The following is a 27,277-nucleotide window of genomic DNA, read 5'->3' on the forward strand; positions in this document are numbered from 1 at the left end:
GGAATAGTGTTTTATACCTCTATACTATCCAGCACTTTCCCTACTGTAGCACTTACCCTGAGTTGGAATAGTGTTTTATACCTCTATACTATCCAGCACTTTCCCTACTGCAGCACTTACTTGGAGTTGGAATAGTAATTTATACCTCTATACTAACCAGGACTTTCCCTACTGTAGCGCTTACCCTGAGTTAAAATAGTAATTTATACCTCTGTACTGACCAGCACTTTTCCTACTGCAGCACTAACTTGGAGTTGGAATATTAATTTATACTTCTGTACTATCCAGCACTTTAGAAAACAAACAAGAGTTGCCTGGTCCAAATGATTGCCTGTGTGTTGTGTCGCGCCAAAAAACCGCTAGACCAACATGTCATCACAATGATAATGCTGGGTTGGAAAAAATTCCCATCAGCTCACCCTTTATGGTGGAGTATCGCCATGTGGGATACATGTCATAAACCCAGATCTCTCCCAACGCACCTGATAATGATGCGGAGATGGATTTTGAAAGATACTTTTCCAAACCACAGTATTTCAATGGAAAGACTGATGGAGTGCAGTGCCCGTGAAAAAGGAAAGTGAAGTATAGATAAAATTGGCTCCTGAGACAAAAAATATGTTTATTGAGTATTATCTCAGGGTCAAGGTTAAAAATAGCGCCCAATAGTCTTAAAGAATGACTACATATCGGCGCAGTGCATAGAGGTCGACATGTTTCAGCTTATATGGACCACGAGTTTGCTAGGCTCTACTGGGTTCTTTCATAAAAACCAAGTATCCAAATTTGACAAGCACTGAAAGAAAGCCTGATGCACAAATCCCTTGTAGTTAGGTGATAAATGGTCAAGGAGCCATACCTGTCCGTCGGTACCTCAAGGGCCAGCGTCCGAGCAGGAGTGGAGGTGGTTTGCAATGAGCCTGCCTTCTCCTTATATACCCGAGTTAATTGGGTGATTATTTGCAGCTGACGCTCGATTGGTAAATAGCGCGTGGCTAATGTGCATGCGCCGACATTCTGTTGTAAACAAAGCTGGGGACCAATGGTAAAGCGTCTGCGCGCGCAGGTAGAGCTAATAGTGTCCATGCGTTGGGTTTGTAGCGCGTTTAATATCACAGCGCCAGCAGATGCACGAAGCCGTGTAGCCATTCGCGATGCGCATGCGCGAAGAGCTAGCAAGGCTCGCGCATGCGTGCGGACTATTCTTGCGGCGCTAGTGTCTTGGTCAAAAGTGAAGGAGTCGCGCATGCGTGATTACTGCTCTAGCGGCGCTCGTGTCTTTGAGGGAAGTGAATGACACGCTACTATTTATTCCCACAATTGATGTAGAGAGATATGGGAGTTAGATGGATCACGTAATTAAATTGGACAGAGCCAAGCTTATAGTGTCAGGAAACTCTAAGTGGTCTCATGTTTTACTTGATGCAATAGACCCTGACTTCACTCTTTAAGAATCGTAGAAGTAAGAGTGAGAGCTCACGATTAAGGTGAACGTAGGTGGACACAAGAGCATTTAATACACTAATATAACTGTATATAGTAGAATGATTACTATTAGGGGTGTGGTAGATGGTGTTTTTGACACTGTAAGGTGGGAGTACAGATATATTGTTTAATGCCCAAAGAAGGTGACCAACTAGGATTAAGGCAGAAATGTACAAAAAATGATCAAGTGGGGCGTAGTTATAAAGACGCCCACGGTATATCATCATTGAGCCCCTTGGAGTCAGTTTGGAGCTGAAAGACCCACTTCTGTTCTTTTTTGAAAAGGAATTTTGATACATCACTTATATGAGAGGGAATATAAGGATGTTCTAGAACAACCCATCTCATTTCATCTGCTGTGTGTTTGCAATTCAGAAAGTGACTCGTGAGTTTCGTCGCCTGTTTGTGACACCTGATGGTGCTCTCATGTTCCCCAATTCTTAATTTGATTTTACGAGTGGTGTATCCAATGTATCTGAGGGAACACGGACAAGTGATCATGTAAATAACATTTTCTGTGTTACAATTTGTGTGCTTTTTGAGAACCCAGGTCCTCCCTGACCCCAGATCAATCGAGTTGGTTTTGCTGGTCTGGGGGCAAACACTACATGATCCACATGGATGATGACCAGTAACCGGAGGTAGGTCCCATAGAGTCGTTGATCTCTCAATGTTCTGCATCCTTGGTCTCGTATGGACCAATGTGTCACGTAAGCTGGGTGCTCTTTTAAATGAAAAAAGGGGTAAAGGGATATTAGCATCCATGGTGTTTAGAATACCCCAGTGTTTACGCACAGATTTTTGGAGTCTATTGGATTGTGCATTGAAGGTGCTGACAAATGTTAATCTTTCAAGAGGTGGTTTAAGTGGACGTCTGTCCAACAGAGCCTCGCGATTGTTGTTCGAGGCTCGTTTCCACGCTCTTTTCACAAGGTGTGGAGGATACTTGCGTTCCTGCAATTGGGTAGAGAGGGTAGTGGCATGTTTATTAAATAGTGTCTGAGATGAACAGTTCCTCCTTACTCTGAGGAATTGTCCTACTGGAAGGTTCTCTTTTAAGGAGCGTGGGTGGTAGCTATTGAACAGCAGCAGGGAGTTCCTTGCCATAGGTTTAGTAAATAGTTCACTATGCAAACCACCTGCTTCAGGGAAAATGGACAGATCTAGAAAAGATAGTCTGACCTGGCTGTATTCCAACGTAAATTTGAGATACTGATTACGCTCGTTCAGCCATTGATGAAAGGACTCAATCTCTCTTTCGGAACCTCGCCACACCATCAAAATGTCATCTATATATCTCTTCCATAGTACCACTTGATGGAAAAATGGGTTACTATGGTTGAGAATGAGATCCTGTTCAAATTGATGGACATAGAGGTTGGCGAGGCTTGGGGCAAAAACACTCCCCATCGATGTCCTGGAGATTTGAAGAAAAAATTGTTCCTCGAATTTGAAAAAGTTTTCTTTCATTGCTATTTCAGCACATGCAAGGATGAAGTTCACAGGAGTGATACTATCCAACTCTTCTGACGACAGGAGATGTCTGATGGTATCCAAGGTGTCTTGCTGGGGTATACAGCTGTAGAGGGACTCGACGTCAAAGCTGACTAGTAGGTCGGTCTCTACATTATACTCTACACTGGGTAACAGTCTGAGGGCATCAGCTGTGTCTTCCAGATATGTTGGCATTTTCTTTACAAGGGGTCTAAGAAAGACATCTACGAAGGTAGAAAGAGGCTCCAAAAGAGAACCAATCCCAGAAATGATGGGACGCCCAGGTGGTGGTCTAATGGCCTTATGGATCTTTGGTAGACAGTAGAAACCAGGAATGACAGGATTCTCTGCTACCAAAAATCTGGCTTCCTGAGATGTGATCCACCCTTCATTTAGTCCCTCATCCACCAGGTTCTTAATCTCTGCAAGTAGACGTGGCGTAGGGTCCTCAGATAGATGTCGGTAGAATTGCTGGTTGTCCAGTTGTCTTAGACATTCTTGTCGATATTGGGCCATATCTAAAACTACCGTCGCTCCCCCTTTGTCCGCCGGTTTTATTATGATGGTCGGATCTTTAGTGAGACTGGTGAGAGCCTGTCTTTCTGATTTGGAGACGTTTTGGAATGTTCGAACCTCCGTGTCTTGCATGAGTGCAATGTCATATCTGACTGCTTGTTCAAAAGTAGTTACAAGCGATGGTTCTTGATGGCTCATCAGGGTAAAGGTAGATTTCGGTCGCAACCCGGTGTTGGTGGGTTCATCTTTACCACTGTCAGAAAGTACGGTTTTGTTCTTAAAAAAGAAATGTAAACGTACTTTGCAAAATAATTTTTCAAGTTCAGTTCTGATCAGGAAAGGATCTCCCTTATTTGTAGGGACGAATCCTAAGCCCTTTCCCAGGACTGTCTGTTCAACAGGTGTAAGGTTGCAGGAACTAAGGTTCACTGTTAGGTCCCGATCGTCTCTGTGTTGTTGCTCTGTTGAGCTGCTTTCCTGCTCCGTGTGTTGGGGACTGAGATGTCGGGATCCCATTGGACCGTTTGTTGTCCTCTTTTCCTTCCCCGGTTTTGTCCCCGGCTACGTCCTAAAAAAGACTGGTTAGGAAAAAACTGGGGGGGTTGTCCGAATGGATTCATTTGCTGCGCATACGGTGGTGGAGGTTCAAACCCCCACGGGCCTGGATGCCACCAAGGTCCCGGATTCTGATAATTCCCTGGGTATTGGTTATAAATGCCCCCTCTCTGTCGGCCACCTCTTCTAAAGGGTCGTTGTTGTTGACCATCTAGTCCAGCAGATGTCCCAGCACGGTTTGGTGTGTCTGAATCGCTTGCATCGGATCCTGAGGTCGAATAGTTAGACCCGTACCGTTTCCCTCTACTATTAAATCCTGGGGCTTCATAATTATCACTGGTGTAGGGGTAAACTTTGACTAGGGAAAAGCGTTCTAGATCCTTTTTGAATTTATCCATCTTGCTTGCTAGTATATTGTCTTTGTATTCTTTGTTGGCTTTGTTGGTTTCATCCATACGTTTTTTAAACTAAGTACTGCAAGTTGCCTTAATCTGACCCTCCAGCACCTGAATCTCTACAAGGATAGCATCTGCTACCCTTTTGGCTGTGTTAATGATCAGTATCAGCCAGTCTCGTGTGCAACCCCAGGCAATTAAAGACCAATCACGCATGAATTCTTTGTTGGTCAAGAATAACCTTGGTGCATTTGTAACAATAAGGCCCGTAGCGGCACACTTCCCCCTCAGGTATTGAGCCATGATGGTCCCATGTGTTAGAGTGCGTGTGTGGGTTTTCTTTAGATTGAGGAGAGTGGGCCCTTCATCTTTAGTTGTGTTTGTAGTTTCGGGCAATGAATCTAGAAGACAGGGATTATCATCTAGGACTGACTTCAGCATGTCATCATCAAACGCCAGACCAGCAAAGTCGGCTATGGTTCACAAAGGGGGAGTCTCAAAACATATATCAACTGGTTGAGCGTGTAACAGGAAGAATGCCCTGTACGAAGTAATGTAATATATAGACAAGACCCGCAACGGAAGTTGCACTAAATACTAAAAAGAAGCAGGTGGGGGGGTCACAGGGGAATTTTTAACGACCACGGTAGCTCAAACCCCTATACCAATTAAGAAAACAAACAAGAGTTACCTGGTCCAAATGATTGCCTGTGTGTTGTGTCGCGCCAAAAAACCGCTAGACCAACATGTCATCACAATGATAATGCTGGGTTGGAAAAAATTCCCATCAGCTCACCCTTTATTGTGGAGTATCGTCATGTGGGATACATGTCATAAACCCAGATCTCTCCCAACGCACCTGATAATGATGCGGAGATGGATTTTGAAAGATACTTTTCCAAACCACAGTATTTCAAAGGAAAGACTGATGGAGTGCAGTGCCCGTGAAAAAGGAAAGTGAAGTATAGATAAAATTGGCTCCTGAGACAAAAAATATGTTTATTGAGTATTATCTCAGGGTCAAGGTTAAAAATAGCGCCCAATAGTCTTAAAGAATGACTACATATCGGCGCAGTGCATAGAGGTCGACATGTTTCAGCTTATATGGACCACGAGTCCAAGCTTTCTTCAGGACCAATTGATGTTAAGCATCTGCATTTTTATGAAAACTAGGTATATTAACAAATTGGATTAATCCTACCAGAACTTTGATCCCAAATGTTCTCAAGTGTTTATCCAACAATTCGTAATTCTCCTAGAGTGAAAAAACAAAGTGTGAAATACGCATGTGGTATATTGGTGATTAAAACACAACACAACAAAAACAGGCAAGGCGACAGAGATTTTCTTCGCCTTTCAGAAGCTATAAAATTCTCCTGATTTTAATCCCATCAATTTTCAGGATTTCAACATTTGACTGTAAGTTATCACTCACCCAGCGTTCTGTGGGAGAACACCTCACCTCACCCAGCACCTACTCGAGAAGAAGGAGGCCCCGCTCTGTTAGAAATGGAAAAGTATAAAAGGACCTCAAAAACTTTTTTAAGGTGCACAGTAATCATACTCAACTAATCCAAAAATATATACTAACAAATACCAGTTAATTGAAAAGGAGACTCAACCCCTAAGGGAGACATGGTGGTGACCAAGAATGGAAATGGCAAATGATTGTAATGTAAAATTCAATTTCGAAATTTTAACTTAAAAAACCCAATTTAAAGGGGGGTACTAGAAAAGGCATTCCCTAGGTCTAACTGGGGAATATGTATACCAAAAGCATAGTGGCTCTATAACAAGTTTGCTAGGCTCTACTGGGTTCTTTCATAAAAACCAAGTATCAAAATTTGACAAGCACTGAAAGAAAGCCTGATGCACAAATCCCTTGTAGTTAGGTGATAAATGGTCAAGGAGCCATACCTGTCCGTCGGTACCTCAAGGGCCAGCGTCCGAGCAGGAGTGGAGGTGGTTTGCAATGAGCCTGCCTTCTCCTTATATACCCGAGTTAATTGGGTGATTAATTGCAGCTGACCGAGGAACTGAGATAGGACGCTCGATTGGTAAATAGCGCGTGGCTAATGCGCATGCGCCGATATTCTGTTGTAAACAAAGCTGGGGACCAATGGTAAAGCGTCTGCTCGCAGGTAGAGCTAATAGTGTCCATGCGTTGGGTTTGTAGCGCGTTTAATATCACAGCGCCAGCACATGCGCGAAGCCGCGTAGCCATTTGCGATGCGCATGCGCGAAGAGCTAGCAAGACTCGCGCATGCATGCTGACTATTCTTGCGGCGCTAGTGTCTTGGTCAAAAGTGAAGGAGTCGCGCATGCGTGATTACTGCTCTAGCGGCGCTCGTGTCTTTGAGGGAAGTGAATGACACGCTACTATTTATTCCCACAATTGATGTAGAGAGATATGGGAGTTAGATGGATCACGTAATTAAATTGGACAGAGCCAAGCTTATGGTGTCAGGAAACTCTAAGTGGTCTCATGTTTTACTTGATGCAATAGACCCTGACTTCACTCTTTAAGAATCGTAGAAGTAAGAGTGAGAGCTCACGATTAAGGTGAATGTAGCTGAACACAAGAGCATTTAATGCACTAATATAACTGTATATAGTAGAATGATTACTATTAGGGGTGTGGTAGATGGTGTTTTTGACACTGTAAGGTGGGAGTACAGATATATTGTTTAATGCCCAAAGAAGGTGACCAACTAGGATTAAGGCAGAAATGTACAAAAATGATCAAGTGGGGCGTAGTTATAAAGACGCCCACGGTATATCATCATTGAGCCCCTTGGAATCAGTTTGGAGCTGAAAGACCCACTTCTGTTCTTTTTTGAAAAGGAATTTTGATACATCACTTATATGAGAGGGAATATAAGGATGTTCTAGAACAACCCATCTCATTTCATCTGCTGTGTGTTTGCAATTCAGAAAGTGACTCGTGAGTTTCGTCGCCTGTTTGTGACACCTGATGGTGCTCTCATGTTCCCCAATTCTTAATTTGATTTTACGAGTGGTGTATCCAATGTATCTGAGGGAACACGGACAAGTGATCATGTAAATAACATTTTCTGTGTTACAATTTGTGTGCTTTTTGAGAACCCAGGTCCTCCCTGACCCCAGATCAATCGGGTTGGTTTTGCTGGTCTGGGGGCAAACACTACATGATCCACATGGATGATGACCAGTAACCGGAGGTAGGTCCCATAGAGTTGTTGATCTCTCAATGTTCTGCATCCTTGGTCTCGTATGGACCAATGTGTCACGTAAGCTGGGTGCTCTTTTAAATGAAAAAAGGGGTAAAGGGATATTAGCATCCATGGTGTTTAGAATACCCCAGTGTTTACGCACAGATTTTTGGAGTCTATTGGATTGTGCATTGAAGGTGCTGACACATGTTAATCTTTCAAGAGGTGGTTTAGGTGGACATCTGTCCAACAGAGCCTCGCGATTGTTGTTCGAGGCTCGTTTCCACGCTCTTTTCACAAGGTGTGGAGGATACTTGCGTTCCTGCAATTGGGTAGAGAGGGTAGTGGCATGTTTATTAAATAGTGTCTGAGATGAACAGTTCCTCCTTACTCTGAGGAATTGTCCTACTGGAAGGTTCTCTTTTAAGGAGCGTGGGTGGTGGCTATTGAACAGCAGCAGGGAGTTCCTTGCCATAGGTTTAGTAAATAGTTCACTATGCAAACCACCTGCTTCAGGGAAAATGGACAGATCTAGAAAAGATAGTCTGACCTGGCTGTATTCCAACGTAAATTTGAGATACTGATTACGCTCGTTCAGCCATTGATGAAAGGACTCAATCTCTCTTTCGGAACCTCGCCACACCATCAAAATGTCATCTATATATCTCTTCCATAGTACCACTTGATGGAAAAATGGGTTACTATGGTTGAGAATGAGATCTTGTTCAAATTGATGGACATAGAGGTTGGCGAGGCTTGGGGCAAAAACACTCCCCATCGATGTCCTGGAGATTTGAAGAAAAAATTGTTCCTCGAATTTGAAAAAGTTTTCTTTCATTGCTATTTCAGCACATGCAAGGATGAAGTTCACAGGAGTGATACTATCCAACTCTTCTGACGACAGGAGATGTCTGATGGTATCCAAGGTGTCTTGCTGGGGTATACAGCTGTAGAGGGACTCGACGTCAAAGCTGACTAGTAGGTCGGTCTCTACATTATACTCTACACTGGGTAACAGTCTGAGGGCATCAGCTGTGTCTTCCAGATATGTTGGCATTTTCTTTACAAGGGGTCTAAGAAAGACATCTACGAAGGTAGAAAGAGGCTCCAAAAGAGAACCAATCCCAGAAATGATGGGACGCCCAGGTGGTGGTCTAATGGCCTTATGGATCTTTGGTAGACAGTAGAAACCAGGAATGACAGGATTCTCTGTTACCAAAAATCTGGCTTCCTGAGATGTGATCCACCCTTCATTTAGTCCCTCATCCACCAGGTTCTTAATCTCTGCAAGTAGACGTGGCGTAGGGTCCTCAGATAGATGTCGGTAGAATTGCTGGTTGTCCAGTTGTCTTAGACATTCTTGTCGATATTGGGCCATATCTAAAACTACCGTCGCTCCCCCTTTGTCCGCCGGTTTTATTATGATGGTCGGATCTTTAGTGAGACTGGTGAGAGCCTGTCTTTCTGATTTGGAGAAGTTTTGGAATGTTCGAACCTCCGTGTCTTGCATGAGTGCAATGTCATATCTGACTGCTTGTTCAAAAGTAGTTACAAGCGATGGTACTTGATGGCTCATCGGGGTAAAGGTAGATTTCGGTCGCAACCCGGTGTTGGTGGGTTCATCTTTACCACTGTCAGAAAGTACGGTTTTGTTCTTAAAAAAGAAATGTAAACGTACTTTGCGAAAGAATTTTTCAAGTTCAGTTCTGATCAGCGAAGGATCTCCCTTATTTGTAGGGACGAATCCTAAGCCCTTTCCCAGGACTGTCTGTTCAACAGATGTAAGGTTGCAGGAACTAAGGTTCACTGTTAGGTCCCGATCGTCTCTGTGTTGTTGCTCTGTTGAGCTGCTTTCCTGCTCCGTGTGTTGGGGACTGAGATGTCGGGATCCCATTGGACCGTTTGTTGTCCTCTTTTCCTTCCCCGGTTTTGTCCCCGGCTACGTCCTAAAAAGGACTGGTTAGGAAAAAACTGGGGGGGTTGTCCGAATGGATTCATTTGCTGCGCATACGGTGGTGGAGGTTCAAACCCCCCCGGGCCTGGATGCCACCAAGGTCCCGGATTCTGATAATTCCCTGGGTATTGGTTATAAATGCCCCCTCTCTGTCGGCCACCTCTTCTAAAGGGTCGTTGTTGTTGACCATCTAGTCCAGCAGATGTCCCAGCACGGTTTGGTGTGTCTGAATCGCTTGCATCGGATCCTGAGGTCGAATAGTTAGACCCGTACCGTTTCCCTCTACTATTAAATCCTGGGGCTTCATAATTATCACTGGTGTAGGGGTAAACTTTGACTAGGGAAAAGCGTTCTAGATCCTTTTTGAATTTATCCATCTTGCTTGCTAGTATATTGTCTTTGTATTCTTTGTTGGCTTTGTTGGTTTCATCCATACGTTTTTTAAACAAAGTACTGCAAGTTGCCTTAATCTGACCCTCCAGCACCTGAATCTCTACAAGGATAGCATCTGCTACCCTTTTGGCTGTGTTAATGATCAGTATCAGCCAGTCTCGTGTGCAACCCCACGCAATTAAAGACCAATCACGCATGAATTCTTTGTCGGTCAAGAATAACCTTGGTGCATTTGTAACAATAAGGCCCGTAGCGGCACACTTCCCCCTCAGGTATTGAGCCATGATGGTCCCATGTGTTAGAGTGCGTGTGTGGGTTTTCTTTAGATTGAGGAGAGTGGGCCATTCATCTTTAGTTGTGTTTGTAGTTTCGGGCAATGAATCTAGAAGACAGGGATTATCATCTAGGACTGACTTCAGCATGTCATCATCAAACGCCAGACCAGCAAAGTCGGCTATGGTTCACAAAGGGGGAGTCTCAAAACATATATCAACTGGTTGAGCTTGTAACAGGAAGAATGCCCTGTACGAAGTAATGTAATATATAGTCAAGACCTGCAACGGAAGTTGCACTAAATACTAAAAAGAAGCAGGTGGGGTGTCACAGGGGAATTTTTAACGACCACGGTAGCTCAAACCCCTATACCAATTAAGAAAACAAACAAGAGTTACCTGGTCCAAATGATTGCCTGTGTGTTGTGTCGCGCCAAAAAACCGCTAGACCAACATGTCATCACAATGATAATGCTGGGTTGGAAAAAATTCCCATCAGCTCACCCTTTATTGTGGAGTAACGTCATGTGGGATACATGTCATAAACCCAGATCTCTCCCAACGCACCTGATAATGATGCGGAGATGGATTTTGAAAGATACTTTTCCAAACCACAGTATTTCAAAGGAAAGACTGATGGAGTGCAGTGCCCGTGAAAAAGGAAAGTGAAGTATAGATAAAATTGGCTCCTGAGACAAAAAATATGTTTATTGAGTATTATCTCAGGGTCAAGGTTAAAAATAGCGCCCAATAGTCTTAAAGAATGACTACATATCGGCGCAGTGCATAGAGGTCGACATGTTTCAGCTTATATGGACCACAAGTCCAAGCTTTCTTCAGGACCAATTGATGTTAAGCATCTGCATTTTTATGAAAACTAGGTATATTAACAAATTGGATTAATCCTACCAGAACTTTGATCCCAAATGTTCTCAAGTGTTTATCCAACAATTCGTAATTCTCCTAGAGTGAAAAAACAAAGTGTGAAATACGCATGTGGTATATTGGTGATTAAAACACAACACAACAAAAACAGGCAAGGCGACAGAGATTTTCTTCGCCTTTCAGAAGCTATAAAATTCTCTTGATTTTAATCCCATCAATTTTCAGGATTTCAACATTTGACTGTAAGTTATCACTCACCCAGCGTTCTGTGGGAGAACACCTCACCTCACCCAGCACCTACTCGAGAAGAAGGAGGCCCCGCTCTGTTAGAAATGGAAAAGTATAAAAGGACCTCAAAAACTTTTTTAAGGTGCACAGTAATCATACTCAACTAATCCAAAAATATATACTAACAAATACCAGTTAATTGAAAAGGAGACTCAACCCCTAAGGAAGACATGGTGGTGACCAAGAATGGAAATGGCAAATGATTGTAATGTAAAATTCAATTTCGAAATTTTAACTTAAAAAACCCAATTTAAAGGGGGGTACTAGAAAAGGCATTCCCTAGGTCTAACTGGGGAATATGTATACCAAGAGCATAGTGGCTCTATAACAAGTTTGCTAGGCTCTACTGGGTTCTTTCATAAAAACCAAGTATCAAAATTTGACAAGCACTGAAAGAAAGCCTGATGCAGAAATCCCTTGTAGTTAGGTGATAAATGGTCAAGGAGCCATACCTGTCCGTCGGTACCTCAAGGGCCAGCGTCCGAGCAGGAGTGGAGGTGGTTTGCAATGAGCCTGCCTTCTCCTTATATACCCGAGTTAATTGGGTGATTAATTGCAGCTGACCGAGGAACTGAGATAGGACGCTCGATTGGTAAATAGCGCGTGGCTAATGCGCATGCGCCGATATTCTGTTGTAAACAAAGCTGGGGACCAATGGTAAAGCGTCTGCGCGCGCAGGTAGAGCTAATAGTGTCCATGCGTTGGGTTTGTAGCGCGTTTAATATCACAGCGCCAGCACATGCGCGAAGCCGCGTAGCCATTTGCGATGCGCATGCGCGAAGAGCTAGCAAGGCTCGCGCATGCATGCTGACTATTCTTGCGGCGCTAGTGTCTTGGTCAAAAGTGAAGGAGTCGCGCATGCGTGATTACTGCTCTAGCGGCGCTCGTGTCTTTGAGGGAAGTGAATGACACGCTACTATTTATTCCCACAATTGATGTAGAGAGATATGGGAGTTAGATGGATCACGTAATTAAATTGGACAGAGCCAAGCTTATGGTGTCAGGAAACTCTAAGTGGTCTCATGTTTTACTTGATGCAATAGACCCTGACTTCACTCTTTAAGAATCGTAGAAGTAAGAGTGAGAGCTCACGATTAAGGTGAATGTAGCTGGACACAAGAGCATTTAATGCACTAATATAACTGTATATAGTAGAATGATTACTATTAGGGGTGTGGTAGATGGTGTTTTTGACACTGTAAGGTGGGAGTACAGATATATTGTTTAATGCCCAAAGAAGGTGACCAACTAGGATTAAGGCAGAAATGTACAAAAAATGATCAAGTGGGGCGTAGTTATAAAGACGCCCACGGTATATCATCATTGAGCCCCTTGGAATCAGTTTGGAGCTGAAAGACCCACTTCTGTTCTTTTTTGAAAAGGAATTTTGATACATCACTTATATGAGAGGGAATATAAGGATGTTCTAGAACAACCCATCTGATTTCATCTGCTGTGTATTTGCAATTCAGAAAGTGACTCGTGAGTTTCGTCGCCTGTTTGTGACACCTGATGGTGCTCTTATGTTCCCCAATTCTTAATTTGATTTTATGAGTGGTGTATCCAATGTATCTGAGGGAACACGGACAAGTGATCATGTAAATAACATTTTCTGTGTTACATTTTGTGTGCTTTTTGAGAACCCAGGTCCTCCCTGACCACAGATCAATCGAGTTGGTTTTGCTGGTCTGGGGGCAAACACTACATGATCCACATGGATGATGACCAGTGACCGGAGGTAGGTCCCATAGAGTCGTTGATCTCTCAATGTTCTGCATCCTTGGTCACGTATGGACCAATGTGTCACGTAAGCTGGGTGCTCTTTTAAATGAAAAAAGGGGTAAAGGGATATTAGCATCCGTGGTGTTTAGAATACCCCAGTGTTTACGCACAGATTTTTGGAGTCTATTGGATTGTGCATTGAAGGTGCTGACAAATGTTAATCTTTCAAGAGGTGGTTTAGGTGGACGTCTGTCCAACAGAGCCTCGCGATTGTTGTTCGAGGCTCGTTTCCACGCTCTTTTCACAAGGTGTGGAGAATACTTGCGTTCCTGCAATTGGGTAGAGAGGGTAGTGGCATGTTTATTAAATAGTGTCTGAGATGAACAGTTCCTCCTTACTCTGAGGAATTGTCCTACTGGAAGGTTCTCTTTTAAGGAGCGTGGGTGGTGGCTATTGAAAAGCAGCAGGGAGTTCCTTGCCATAGGTTTAGTAAATAGTTCACTTTGCAAACCACCTGCTTCAGGGAAAATGGACAGATCTAGAAAAGATAGTCTGACCTGGCTGTATTCCAACGTAAATTTGAGATACTGATTACGCTCGTTCAGCCATTGATGAAAGGACTCAATCTCTCTTTCGGAACCTCGCCACACCATCAAAACCCCTATACTATCCAGCTAATTTATACCTCTGTACAATCCAGCATTTTCATTACTGCACCACTTATCTGGAGTTGGAATAGTTATTTATACCTTTATACTATCCAGCACTTTCCCTACTGCGGCACTTACCTGGATTTGGAATAGTAATTTTTACCTCTACACTATCCAACACTTTCTCTTTTTCAACACTTAACTCAACTTATATTATTTGGTATAATCTCTATGTAATTGAGCACTTTATGCACAGCAGCACTTATTTACAGTTACTTTAGACATTAATTTTTGTGTTTGATCCACTTTTATAACGTGTATCAAGTTTAATGGAATTTACTTACCTCAAAGATTGCAGATTATATTAGTTGAAAGTTTGTATTTGGATAGATGATTTCTTTGGTTGTTGATTGTCAAGATGTGGTAAGTTTTTGTTAGGAATCTGGAAAAAAATAATGCAAAGAAAAAAGTTTAAAATAATTATCGAACGATCTGAGAGCTTTTTAAATGATAATGTTTTTATGTATACCTATTGAATATTGCTTTTATTGTTGTTTAGTAATATAGTTTTTAAAAATGGTAGACACTTTTAAATTTTACTAATAGTTCACTATTGTAGCCCTTCCTTTGTTTTGGAATAGTATTTTATACCTCTATTCAATCCAGCACTTTCTCTGCTGTACCACTTACCTGGAGTTAGAATAGCAAGTTATATCCTCACTCTATCCAGTACTTTACATATTCCAGCACTTACCCAGAGTTAGAATAGTAAGTTATACCCCAATACTATCCAGCACTTTTATTATTGCAGCACTTTACTGGAGTTTGAATAGTGTTTTATATCTCAATACTTTACAGCATTTTCCCTACTGCATCACTTACCCTGAGTTCAAAATAGTAATTTATACCTCTATACTATCCAGCACTTTCCCTACTGTTGCACTTACCTGGAGTTGGAATAGTAATTTATACTTCTATACTATCCTGCATTTTCCCTACTGCAGCACTTAACTGGAGTGGGAATAGTAATTTATACCTCTGTACTATCCTGGACTTTCCCTTCTGCAGCACTTAACTGGAGTTGGAATAGTAATTTATACCTCTGTATTATCCAGCACTTTCCCTACTGCAGCACTTACCTGGAGTTCGAATAGTAATTTATTCCTCTGTACTATCCAGCACTTTCCCTACTGCAGCACTTACCTGGAGTTGGAATAGTAATTTTTACCTCTATACTATCCAACACTTTCTCTACTACAGCACTTAACTTGACTAATATTATTTAGAATAATTTCAGTATTATTGAGCACTTTCTTCACAGCAACATTTATTTACAGTTTGTTTTGCAATAAATTATTGTTTTTGATCCAGTTTTAAAATGTGTGTCTACTTTAATGTAATTTCTTTACCTCAAAGAGTGCAGATTCTATTAGTGGAAAGGTTGTTTTTGTGTAGATGGTTTCTTTGGCTGTTGATTGTCAAGATGTGGAAAGTTTTTTTTAGGAATCTGGAAAAAAATAATGCAAACAAAAATATTTACAATGATTTTCGATCAATGTCAGAGCATTTTAAATGAATATGTTTTAATGTATAACTATTTATTATTGCTTTCATTGTTGTACAGTAATATAGTTAAAAAAAATGGTAGTCACTTTTAAATTTTACAAATAGTTCACTATTGTAGCATTTCCATTGAGTTGGAATAGTGTTTTATACCTCTATTCTATACTGCACTTTCCCTACTGTACCACTTACGTGAATTTAGAATAGCAATGAATACCCTTACACTAACCAGCACTTTCCCTACTGCAGCTCTTACCCTGAGTTGGAATAGTAATTTATACCTCTGTACTATCCAGCACTTTCCCTACTGCAGCACTTACCTCGAGTTGGAATAGTAATTTATACCTCTGTACTATCCAGCACTTTCCCTACGGCAGCACTTACCTGGAGTTGGAATAGTAATTTATACCTCTGTATTATCCAGCACTTTGACTACTGCAGCACTTACCTGGAGTTGGAATAGTAATTTATATCTATGTACTATCCAGCCCTTTCCTACTGCAGCACTTACTTGGAGTTGGAATAGTAATTTTTACCTCTATACTATCCAACACTTTCTCTACTACAGCACTTCACTCGACTTATAATATTTGGAAAAATCTATATATTATTGAGCACTTTCTGCACAGCAGCATATATTTACAGGTACTTTAGCAAATAATTTTTACTTTTAATTCAGTTTTATAATGTGTGTCAAGTTTCATGGAATTTATTTACCTCAAAGCTTGCAGATTCTATTAGTGGAAAGGTTGTTTTAGGATAGATGGTTTCTTTGGCTGTTGATTGACAAGATGTGGGAAGTTTTTGATATGATTCTGGAAAAAACAATATACATATTAAAATGTTTATTATGATTTTCGATAAATGTGAGAGGATTTTAAATTATAATATTATTATGTATACCTATTTATTATTGCATTCATTCTTGTACAGTATCAGAGTTATAAAATATTGTTGCCACTTTTACATTTCACCACAAGCTGTCTATTGTTGCTCTTCCATGGAGTTGGAATAGAAATTAATACCTCTATATTAATAAACACTTTCCCTACTGTATCACTTAACAGGAGTTAGAATAAAAAATAATACCCTCACAATTTCCAGCACTTTCACTATTCCAGCACTTACCCAGAGTAAGAATTGAAAGTAATACCCTGATACTATCCAGCACGTTCATTATTGCAGCACTTTCCTGGAGTTTGAATACTGTTTTATATCTCTATACTATCCAGTACTTTCCCTACTGCAGCACTTACCTGGAGTTGGAATAGTAATTTATACCTCTATACTATGCAATACTTTTCTACTGCTGCATTAATTTGATTTTCAATTTATTTACCTTTTGAAACTAAGCTTGGCTTTCAGTTTTTCGTTTAAATGGCTTGTTTTTGCTTTATTGTGTCCAAAGCTCTGTTAACGTATCTAAAACATGGAAAAAAAATAATATTAGTTTTCATGTTTTTAGTTTATATGATTTTTTCCTTTTGGAAATGTTCAGGTTTATTTTTTTATTAATTTAATAAAACGTTATTTGTGAAAAAAATATATAAATATTTTACTGTTATTATTTCCAACACTTTGCATATGGTTGCCACATTTCATAATATGGGTCAGTAATTACACTAAGAATTTTTTGATTCAATTTCCGCACTAGTTCTTATTAAAAATACATGTATTTACCTTTTGCTTAAGATGTCGGTTCACTTTATTCAGTCAGAAATATAATTGTATTTATTTATGAAGTGATGTTTTCTGTTAAAGTAATACAAAACAGGGATGTATTAAGTGATTTATTTCGGCTTGTTTATTTTAGAGTACTCAAAATAAATGTGAAAATGTACCTTCTATTTATTTAAGCACAGTACTGTTGGTAGTGTTTTGAAGTATATTGTCTGTGGTTACACGTCTTTTTCCTCCAAGTCGTGAGTTCCTCGACTCATAAATGAAATAAATTTTTACCACATGTTATAGCAAAATATATTTTTGCTTTAATAATTTATTGTTTAGTTAAATAATCGCATTTTGAAAAAATATATTTTTCGTTTTAAAATATATCGGCTTTTCAGTTCGTTTATCTGTTTACATTATTCTAAAATATATGTTTTAAATCAATTACATTTATAAATAATAATATTAATAATGTTTAACATTTTCGTAACTTCATTTAAAATAAAATATTTTCTTCAATATGTCGTCAACTAATAACGTTACTCACTTGTAAATCGATTAATACTTCTTCTCAGTTGTGATAACGAATTGGAAAAGGTGAAAAGGTCAGAGAGTTAGGTTTGGCATCTGATCACTCTGGTAGTTGAGGATCAACTGGTTCTAAAATGGTGTCTGCCTCGTATTTATAAGTTTGGGTTACTGACTCAGTTTTTATTTTTAAAATATGCGTTAGAATTGTTTTTTTTTCTTTGTTTAATTTCTCTGTAAACGTTTATTTTATAACATAGTTAAAAGAAATGTTCTTTGCGTTTATTCTGCCATTTTAGCATCCATTTTGAATGTTGTGTTGTGGTATTAATTGATAAAAATAGTAGTAGGACTACTCTATGAGATACTGTTTCAAAATGGCGGCTAGTTTTAATTCCATATATGTATGAATTTGTTATGTGTTAAATATGATGTAAATTATTTAAATATATAAGTATATGTTAAATTTTTTTCGATTTCGGAATGTTGTCTAGTGAAATAAGAGAATTTTTAGCAGTAAGAGTATTAATTTAAGTACCCGAGTATTAATTTTCATACTCGAGTATTTTTTTTTCACGCTTATTTGTTTATAATGTTGTAGTTTTTTTTCACATTTTTGAATACACTTCCCCACCCAAAACCCCTATTTTCCCTGCATCCCGTGCCAGGTTTTATTATACAAAATAAAAAAATATAATTATATATTTTGCGTTGTAATGGTATACGATGTTATTTGTTGCGTTGTAATGGTATTTTTACATTTACTTTACTATATTGCGTTGTTATAGTACTCTTTGTAACAACATGCGTTGTAATAGCTTTTGAGTTGTAAAAAATGTGTTGTAATGGTATGCGTTGTAATAGTACGCGTTGTAACGTCATATATCCACCACGCACACAATTCAGCGAAGACATCGCCGACTTCATCAGCCCGCACGCCCTCCTCTCCGCTGACTGCATCCTCCTCGGGGACCTCAACTTCCACCTGGAGAACAACAACGACTGTAACACCACCACCCTGCTGGACAACTTTGCCAACCTCGGTCTCAAGCAACTGGTGACCACCCCCACCCACTACGCCGAACACACACTCGACCCCGTGTTCTCATCCAACAAGGACATCACCTTCAGCCACGCCACCGGACACCACTGGACGGACCACAGCTGCGTCCACTTCAGCTTCAGAAGGACCACGATCCACCACCACCAGCAACAGGTTGCACGCAGAAGCTGGAACAAGATCACAGCCGACCAGCTCACGACTTCCCTGAGCATGAACCCTCCCACCACCACAACGAACCCTAGCCAGGCAGCCACCAACCTCGCCAAGTGGATCAACGTCTGCGCAGACGACCTCGCCCCTCTGAAGACCCCGCCTAGCAGACCCGGCAGCAAGAAAGCCCCTTGGTTCACCGACGAACTCAAGAGCTCCAAGAAGAACTGCTGAGACCTCGAGAAAGCCTGGCGCAGAGACCCAACACCGAACAACATGGCCGCCCTCAAGCTCGCCACCCGAAAACACCACCAACTGATCCACGCCACCAAGAAGTCTGCTTTCAAGGAACGACTGGACAACAACGCACACAACAGCAAGGAACTCTTCAACATCGTCAAAGAGCTCTCCAACCCCAACGCCGGTAACAACGACATCACCCCGTCACAAGACCTCTGCAACTCCCTGGCCTCCTACTTCCACAACAAGATCGCGGACATACACAAGAGCTTCAGCACCCAACCGACGCACGCCACGACTGAACCACCGCCCCCCACCACCACCCTCCGTGTCTGGACCTCGATCAGCACCAAAGACACCATCCGCACGACGAACTCGATCCACTCCGGATCTCCAACCGACCCCTGCCCTCACCACGTCTTCAACAAAGCTGACGCCGTCATCGCACCCCACCTGCGGGACATCATCAACACCTCCTTTGACACCGTGACCTTCCTGGAGAGCTGGAAGCACGCCAAACTCAGCGCCCTACTAAAGAAGCCATCAGCCGACCCCACCGACCTCAAGAACTACCGCCCCATCTCGTTGCTCCCGTTCCCTGCAAAAGTCATCGAAAAGATCGTCAACAAGCAGTTGGCCGCCTTCCTCGAGATGAATGGATCCCTCGACCTCTCTCAGTCTGGCTTCCGGGCCAACCACAGCACCGAGACCGCCCTGATCGCAGCCACCGATGACATCCGAGCCCTGCTCGACAACGGAGAAACAGCAGCCCTCATCCTCCTAGACCTCTCCGCGGCCTTCGACACTGTCTGCCACCGCACCCTAGTGCAACGCCTCAGCAATGTCGGAATCCAGGAGAAGGCTCTGGAATGGATCATCTCGTTCGTCGCAGGAAGGACACAGAGAGTCCCCCTCCCCCTGTTCAGATCGGAAGCCACCGAAGTCATCTGCGCCGTCCCTCAAGGCTCCTCACTCAGCCCAACCCTCTTCAACGTCTACATGAGCCCCCTCGCGGCTATCGCACCGCCAACACAACCTCAACATCATCTCCTACGCCGATGACACCCAGCTGATCCTCTCCCTCACCAACGACCCGCAACCGCCAGAGCCAACCTACACAAAGGGATGACAGAAGTAGCCAAGTGGATGATGAACAGCCGCCTGAAACTGAACTCGGACAAGACGGAAGTCCTTTTCCTGGGATCCTCACCCTCCGCCTGGGATGACTCCTGGTGGCCCCCCGCCCTGGGCAGCGCACCCAAACCAACAGACCACGCACGCAACCTGGGCTTCATCCTGGACTCCTCCCTCTCCATGACCAGACAAGTCAACGCCGTCTCCTCATCGTGCTTCAACATCCTGCGCATGCTACGTACGATCTTCCGGTGGATCCCCACCGAGACCAGGAAGACGGTCACCCAGGCCCTCGTCAGCAGCCGACTGGACTACGGCAACTCCCTCTACGCCGGAACCACCACCAAACTCCAGAAGAGACTCCAGTGGATCCAGAACGCCTCAGCACGACTCATCCTGGACATCCCCCGTCGCAGCCACATCACCGAACACCTGAGAGATCTGCACTGGCTCCCGGTCAACAAGAGAATCACCTTCCGTATCCTCACCCACGCACACAAAGCCCTGCACAACCAAGGACCAGCTTACCTCAACAGCCGCCTCAACTTCTACGCTCCCACACGCCAGCTTCGATCGACCAGCCACGCCCTCGCCGCCGTCCCCCGGATCCGAAGAGCCACCACAGGAGGAAGGTCCTTCTCCTACCTGGCCGCCAAGACTTGGAACTCCCTCCCAACCCACCTCCGCCTGACCCAGGACCACCTGGCCTTCAGGAAACAGCTCAAGACCTGGCTGTTCGAGCAGTAGGGGTAGTGTGGCTCACTGTGGGGTAGTGTGGCTCACTGGTTAGAGGCGGCAGACCCGAGAGCAGAGGACGGCCCGGGACCAGGGTTCGATTCCCGGCGCAGCAGGTTTCCTGACCAGGGTCAGCGGACTCGATAATTCTCTCGCCTCGGTGCCCACTCTGATCAGCGATCACACTTGGCAACTCTGGGCATTAGCTTGCCTCATCCTCACTAACGGCCCCACCAGACCGCCGGGGATGCCTGGAGATACCCATTAAGGGACCATCTCTCAGGGAATCCAGGAAGGGTTTCGCAGCGGTCGAAGCGCCTTGGGACCCTCCGGGTAAGTAGTGCGCTATATAAATGCCTATACATTTACACATTTACAGTAGCGGACCCCCCTCCCCTAAGCACCTTGAGACCCTCCGGGTGAGTAGCGCGCTATATAAATGCCTTGATTGATTGATTGATTGATTGTCTCTTGAAGTAGTTTACCATAAGAGAATACAAGTTTTGATTTCCGAAGATGTATTGCAGGATCTTTCCACAATTAAATTTGATGATTTTGACCTTAAAGACAATCAAGATGCATTGGATTGGTATTATAGGTTAATTAAGCAATTGGTAGCCCACTTCAAACTGGTAAAGGGGGGCCTTCACTCAGCTAGTAGGCTTAGAGGTAAAAGAAACAGCTGGTTTGACAATGATTGTAGGAAGGATAAAAGAGTGGTTAATAGAAGTTATCACCACTTCATGTCAAAGCCTAGTGATGATGGCTTAAAGACATAAATAGCGCCCATAAAAAGAGGGAGTTCTATAGGTTAAATTGGGAGTTAATGTAATTCGCCATTGTTAACAAAAATAATAAGTGTTTTTGGCAGCTAGTGAACACAGTAACCTTTTTCTCACTGTCCTTTCTAGAGGCTCTGATAAGTGAGAATGATTGGTATACCTTTTTATATTCGCTAAACAGTGATGAAAACCTTGAAAAATATTTGTGCCCCAGGCTGGTTGTGTTGCAGAGGCAGATATGATTGTAAGTACTCAAACGACAATAATACTCTCCGACATAACCATTGATATTAAAGCCTCTATAGCTGGTGGTCTGGATGGAGTCCCATCTGTGACATTTAAGAAAGATCTTAAGAAATGGGGACTATTGTTGAGTGGGTTCTTCCGTTGGGTAACGCTAACTGACATTTTTTAAGAATCCTTCCTGGAAGGGATCAATAGTGAAACCCATTCACAAAAAAGGCAAATTAGATCAGCCTGCTAATTACTGCTTTATTTCGCTTCTAGATATTCCATCTACACATTATGCTCATACCTTGTCAGTATATCTAACTGCTAGGGCATTTGATTCTGGACTGGTTCCAGTGGAGCAAGAAGGCTTCAGGACGAAGCACTCTAATTGACCACTGTTTCACGTTGTGGAGAGTTGCAAGGAAGTCAATGAGGTCGGTAGGCTGCCTTTGCTTTTGCTTCATTGACTTCCGAACAGCTTTTGAGAGGGTGGACAGAGGTGGACTATGGTGGAAGCTTCGGCAATGGAATATATCTGGAGCATTGTTTAGCCTTATGAGGAAAATGCACAGTGATAACTGGGTCCAGGTGGATCAGTACGGACAAGAAAGCCTGTCATAGAAAATCCCGGTTGAGAATGGCTTGTGGGAGGGGTGAATCATACCACCCCTGCTATATAGTATATTCATTGCAGACCTCTCCCAGGTGTTACACAATACCACAATTACTCTCCAAAGATTGGGGGCAGGCATAGTAGCTGCCTAAAGTACGCAGATGATCTGGTGGTGATGGACCTAACACCCATAGGGCTCCAAGGAAAACTAAAGGCCTTGACTGCTTATTATCTGGAAAACAAATTGACAATAAATGTTGATAAAACAAAAACCTTGTTTTTTGCTAGAAAGGGACATTATTTTACTTGGTTCTTAGGCATTGTGCGGTTAGAGCAGGTTCAGGAGTGTAAGTATCTGGGCATGACGTATTCTGATGATCTGAGTTGGGATAAGTATGTGGCCTTCCGGAGACTGTTACTTTCAACTGAAGTGAACGGCCTGAAGAAATTTCATTGACAATTTGGCAGCTATACCTTTGAATCCCTATGTCAATTGATACAAGGCAAATTAATACCTCAGCCTCTTTATGGTGTAAAGGTGTTGGCAATGGATAGGTGCCTTGCTTGGGATGGCTTAGAAGGCAATTCATTGAAACTACTCCATGATTTACTGAAAACTTCTATGACACAAGACATCAGACGGGAGCTGAGAACAGGAGCCTGGAGTGTGCCGGCAGATGCCAGGGTTTTGCGCTTCTCTTTCTCGATCAAAAGCAGGGTCCCTGGTGAGACCTTGTCTGTACTAATTTTACCAGAGGTACTGGCAACTTTCCCAACTAAGAGGAACCCAGTGATAGAAATGTTATGGCACCTGGAAGGTCCTGATCTGTGTACTGAGGGAAGGACGGTAGCACAAGTTAGTCATGTAAAGAGCACCCTCAGGCAAAGCACTATTGGTACCAGTTGGAAAGAGTACTTACAGTATCTCAAAGTTGAGTTCAGTTATCCTATTTTAAGCTGCGCAGGAAAGCATGGATTTCTTCCCATATCTATATGCAATTCCAGATAAGACTTTACTTAATGAAATCCTGTGACTGAGGGTGGGAATTGACCCAGGTTGGCAAATATCAGGTTTAAAAACCAAAGTGGACAAGTGCTATGGTCAATGTCCCTGTAAGCAGGGAAGGAAATATTCTGTGACCCACCTTTTGATGGATTGTGTACTTTTCGTTGGGGAAACAAAAAGATCCTCTGACCCGTATTTAAACACTAGGGGATACAGTCATGAGCAATGGCCTTACAAATTGTGATCTCAAATACTAGGATGGAGCTGTAGCCACCAGGCAATACCAGTGAAAAATTATAATATCTCGAGCTATGCTTTTTTCTCTTAGTGTTTTAAGGTACAGGTCGGCTAGCCCCCAAGCTGGTAGAGTGGTGGTTTGACCAAGCAAGAAATGTGTCAAAAGTTGTTGGTTATTTTTAATATATTTCTTTTTAATACTTGTGGGACAGTTTCGAAGATATAACTGAGTCCTGTTCATTTTAAAAAGATGAATTGGCAAGGACTAGTGTGAGAAGGGGAATTGTATAAGCTGCTACTTAAACTGCACTTTACAATGTTGTTTCTGAGCAAAATGAGCTGCAAGTTAATGGTTAATTCGGCATCTTTTGTTCTTTTAATGAATTGTTAATATATGTGGGACTTTGTGTTGTTGACTATTTGCTGTCTTTTAGTATCAGATATTTTTTGTGTTTATATGGCTCAGCCACAGTTATGTGTTTGGTTAAAATTGATCTAAATGTGTTTATACATTTTTTATGATATTTGGGATTGTCTATTTATGAATTGGGTAATGTGCAATATTTCCGTAAGAATTAAATTCTTGGAAAAGCAGTATTTTTATTTTTTTTTATTTTTATTTTTTTATTTTGGTTTATTAGAAGGAAAAAAGAGACAAAAAACAGCGGCAATCCCGCACATCGTCCCACGCAGGGGGCATTAGCATAGGCAATGCACAATGATATGAAGCAACAGCTGTCCGCCATCGAGCAGAACAGGAGGGTAGAGGCATACGACCAGGAAATAAAGCAGTAGCAAGCATAGTGCAAAAGGTCCGTCGAGCCAGCCAAACCTCTGTAGAAGGGGCAGCTGCCTGTGCCCATAGTCCACTATGTCCAGCTACAGTAGGCCTTAGCATCTGGGTGGGTGCCTCAAAACAGGAAATAAACAAAGACCCCCAGTGGTGGTGACAGCTACCTTCAACAAGCAAGCAACGTATTCGCACTATTAAACCTGAAAGAGATGGGGCGCGCGTATGGAGGATGGACAAACCGCAGATGGTAATCCTTTGGAAAGGAAACGGACCAAGGGGCCCCATCGGAATTGGAAGTTCTTAAAGTTGCCCAGGAAGATGTCGGCCACTCTTTCCATGCTAAGTAGCTTCCACAGCTTTGCGTGCCAGAGGGAAATCGCGGAGCCTCCGGTTTTTCCCAGGCTGAGGCCAGGGTAAGTTTGGCGGCTCTAAGACAGAGCCATAAGATTTGCTTGTCTGCACGTGTCTGATGTTCATAAGCTATAAAATCCTCCACCGGGTAGCCAAGGATCTCTTTAATATGGGAAAGGATCTCTCCCCAGTACGGTCGAATGATCGGGCAATCCCACCAAATGTGGCGGTAGTCCCCAAGTAATCCACAGCCTCTCCAACATCTGTCAGAGGACGTCGGGAATATTCGATGGAGCTTGACCTGGTACAAGTACCAGTCCATGAGCATCTTAAGGTGGGCCTCTCTCAAGTCCAATGAGTGGTTATGCGCGGCAATATCGCGCCAAAGAGCCGACCATTCCTTGTCCGAGATGTCCCTCCCCAGGAGCTCCTCCCATTGCCCCATGTAGCGGGGGCGCAGTGATACTGCTGAGGCAAGCAGTAATTGATAAAGAAAGGAAATCGCACCTTTCATAACCGAGGTCCGGAGAATAAACACCTCAAAGGGCGAGGGTGGTCTCGTGGCTGCCTGGAGGACCCTCGGCGACGTAGCCCAATGAAGCATCTGAACATGGTGGTACCGTTCTGACAATGGGACTCCATAATCCCTCATGCAATTATCGAAGGTGAGCGGAGAATCACAGTGGAAGAGATGGGTTAGGTCTCTACATCCCCCCTCTCTCCATACTTTGAAGGGGCCCTCCTGCAGTGCCGGCGGGAATTCCGGGTTAAAGTGAATAGGTGTGAATGGAGATGGAAAGGTAGTCCAGCGGTCATCAGCGGCTAACGTGTCCCAGACTTTTAAGGTGGTACTGGTGGGGGTGCTAATGTAGGCGTTCTGCGGCCTATTGTGCTTGGGCTTCCAAGCCAGATCCCAGATTGATCGGCCCGCGACACTCCTATCCATGTGTAGCCAGTGTTTCTTCGAGGTCTGTTGAGACCATTCCACTAGGTCCCGTAATTGTGTCGCTTTATAGTACAGTTGCATGTCAGGGAGACCCACTCCCCCCTACCCCCGCGGTTGCCTCAGAATAGTGAAAGAAAACCGCGCTCGACCCCCCTGCCAAATGAACCGGAGCATCTGGGTTTTAAGGCTCGAAAAAAGTCCATGTCCAGAGGAATGGGGAGCGCCTGGAAGAGGTATAAGTACTTGGGGAGGAGGACCATCTTGATGGCGTGGATTCTGCCCAGCCACGAAATGTATTTAGGCTTCCACCTGTCTAAGTCCGCCCGGGTTTTAGCCAGCAAGGGCGGAAAGTTCGCAGAGTATAATTTGCCTACCGTGGAGGTCAGACGGACTTCCAGATACACGATGGAGTTGGAGGCCCAGGCTTACGGAGTGAGAGACTGCACTCGCGCCACCTCTGCAGATGGAAGCATGAGGTTTAGAACATCGGACTTGTCATAATTGACCTTAAAGCCCGCCACTTCCTCAAAACGCGAGAGCACCTCCTGGACATGTGGGAGGGAGTGTGCTGGATCCATAATAGACAGTAGCACATCATCCGCAAATAGGGAGATCTTGTGCTGTTCCCCAGTAAAGGGAAGGCCCCGAATCTCCTCGTGTTCCCGCACCGCCAACGCCAATGGTTCAATGCTCAAGGCAAAGAGCAGGGGGGAAAGAGAACAGCCCTGCCTAGTGCCGCAGGAGTGAGAGAAAAAGGCAGAAAGGTGACCGTTCACTGACACTCTAGAGCGGGGGTTGCTGTAATTGGCTTTCACCATTGAGATGAACTTATCCGAAAAACCAAAGGCAGTCAAAGTATGAAATAAAAATTCCCAATTCACACGGTCGAAAGCTTTCTCAGCATCGAGGCCTCATAGGACTGCCGGGATTTGAAATCTATTGTCTTTTTCTATTAAGTGGACTACTCGCCTAGTGTTGTCGTGGGTTTGACGGCCTTTAATAAATCCAGATTGATACGGATGTATAAGGGCCGGCATCAGGTCCTGGAGTCTAGTAGCAATAATTGAAGAGTACAGCTTAGCGTCGATGTTGAGAAGGGCTATTGGGCGGTAAGAAGAGCACTGAGTGGGGTCCTTCCGGGGTTTGGGAATGATGGAAATGACGGCCTCAGCCAGCGAGCCAGAGGTGGTGCGGGCTTCAGCCATATTATTGAAAAGAGAGACCAGGAAGTCGCACACTTCCGTGGCAAATGTCTTATAGAAGAGGGCAGTGTAGCCATCCGGCCCCGGGGCCCTATGCAGTTTCAGGAGTTTGATGGCATCAAGAACTTCGTCGCAAGTGAACGGAGCAGCCAAGAGTTCGTTCCATTCCTTAGACACCTGCGGTATGGGCAGACCCCGTAAATATTCCCACTGGGAGTCAGAATCAAGCTTGTCT

Source organism: Lissotriton vulgaris, chromosome 6 (assembly GCF_964263255.1).
Source record: "Lissotriton vulgaris chromosome 6, aLisVul1.2, whole genome shotgun sequence".
Classification (NCBI taxonomy): domain Eukaryota; kingdom Metazoa; phylum Chordata; class Amphibia; order Caudata; family Salamandridae; genus Lissotriton; species Lissotriton vulgaris.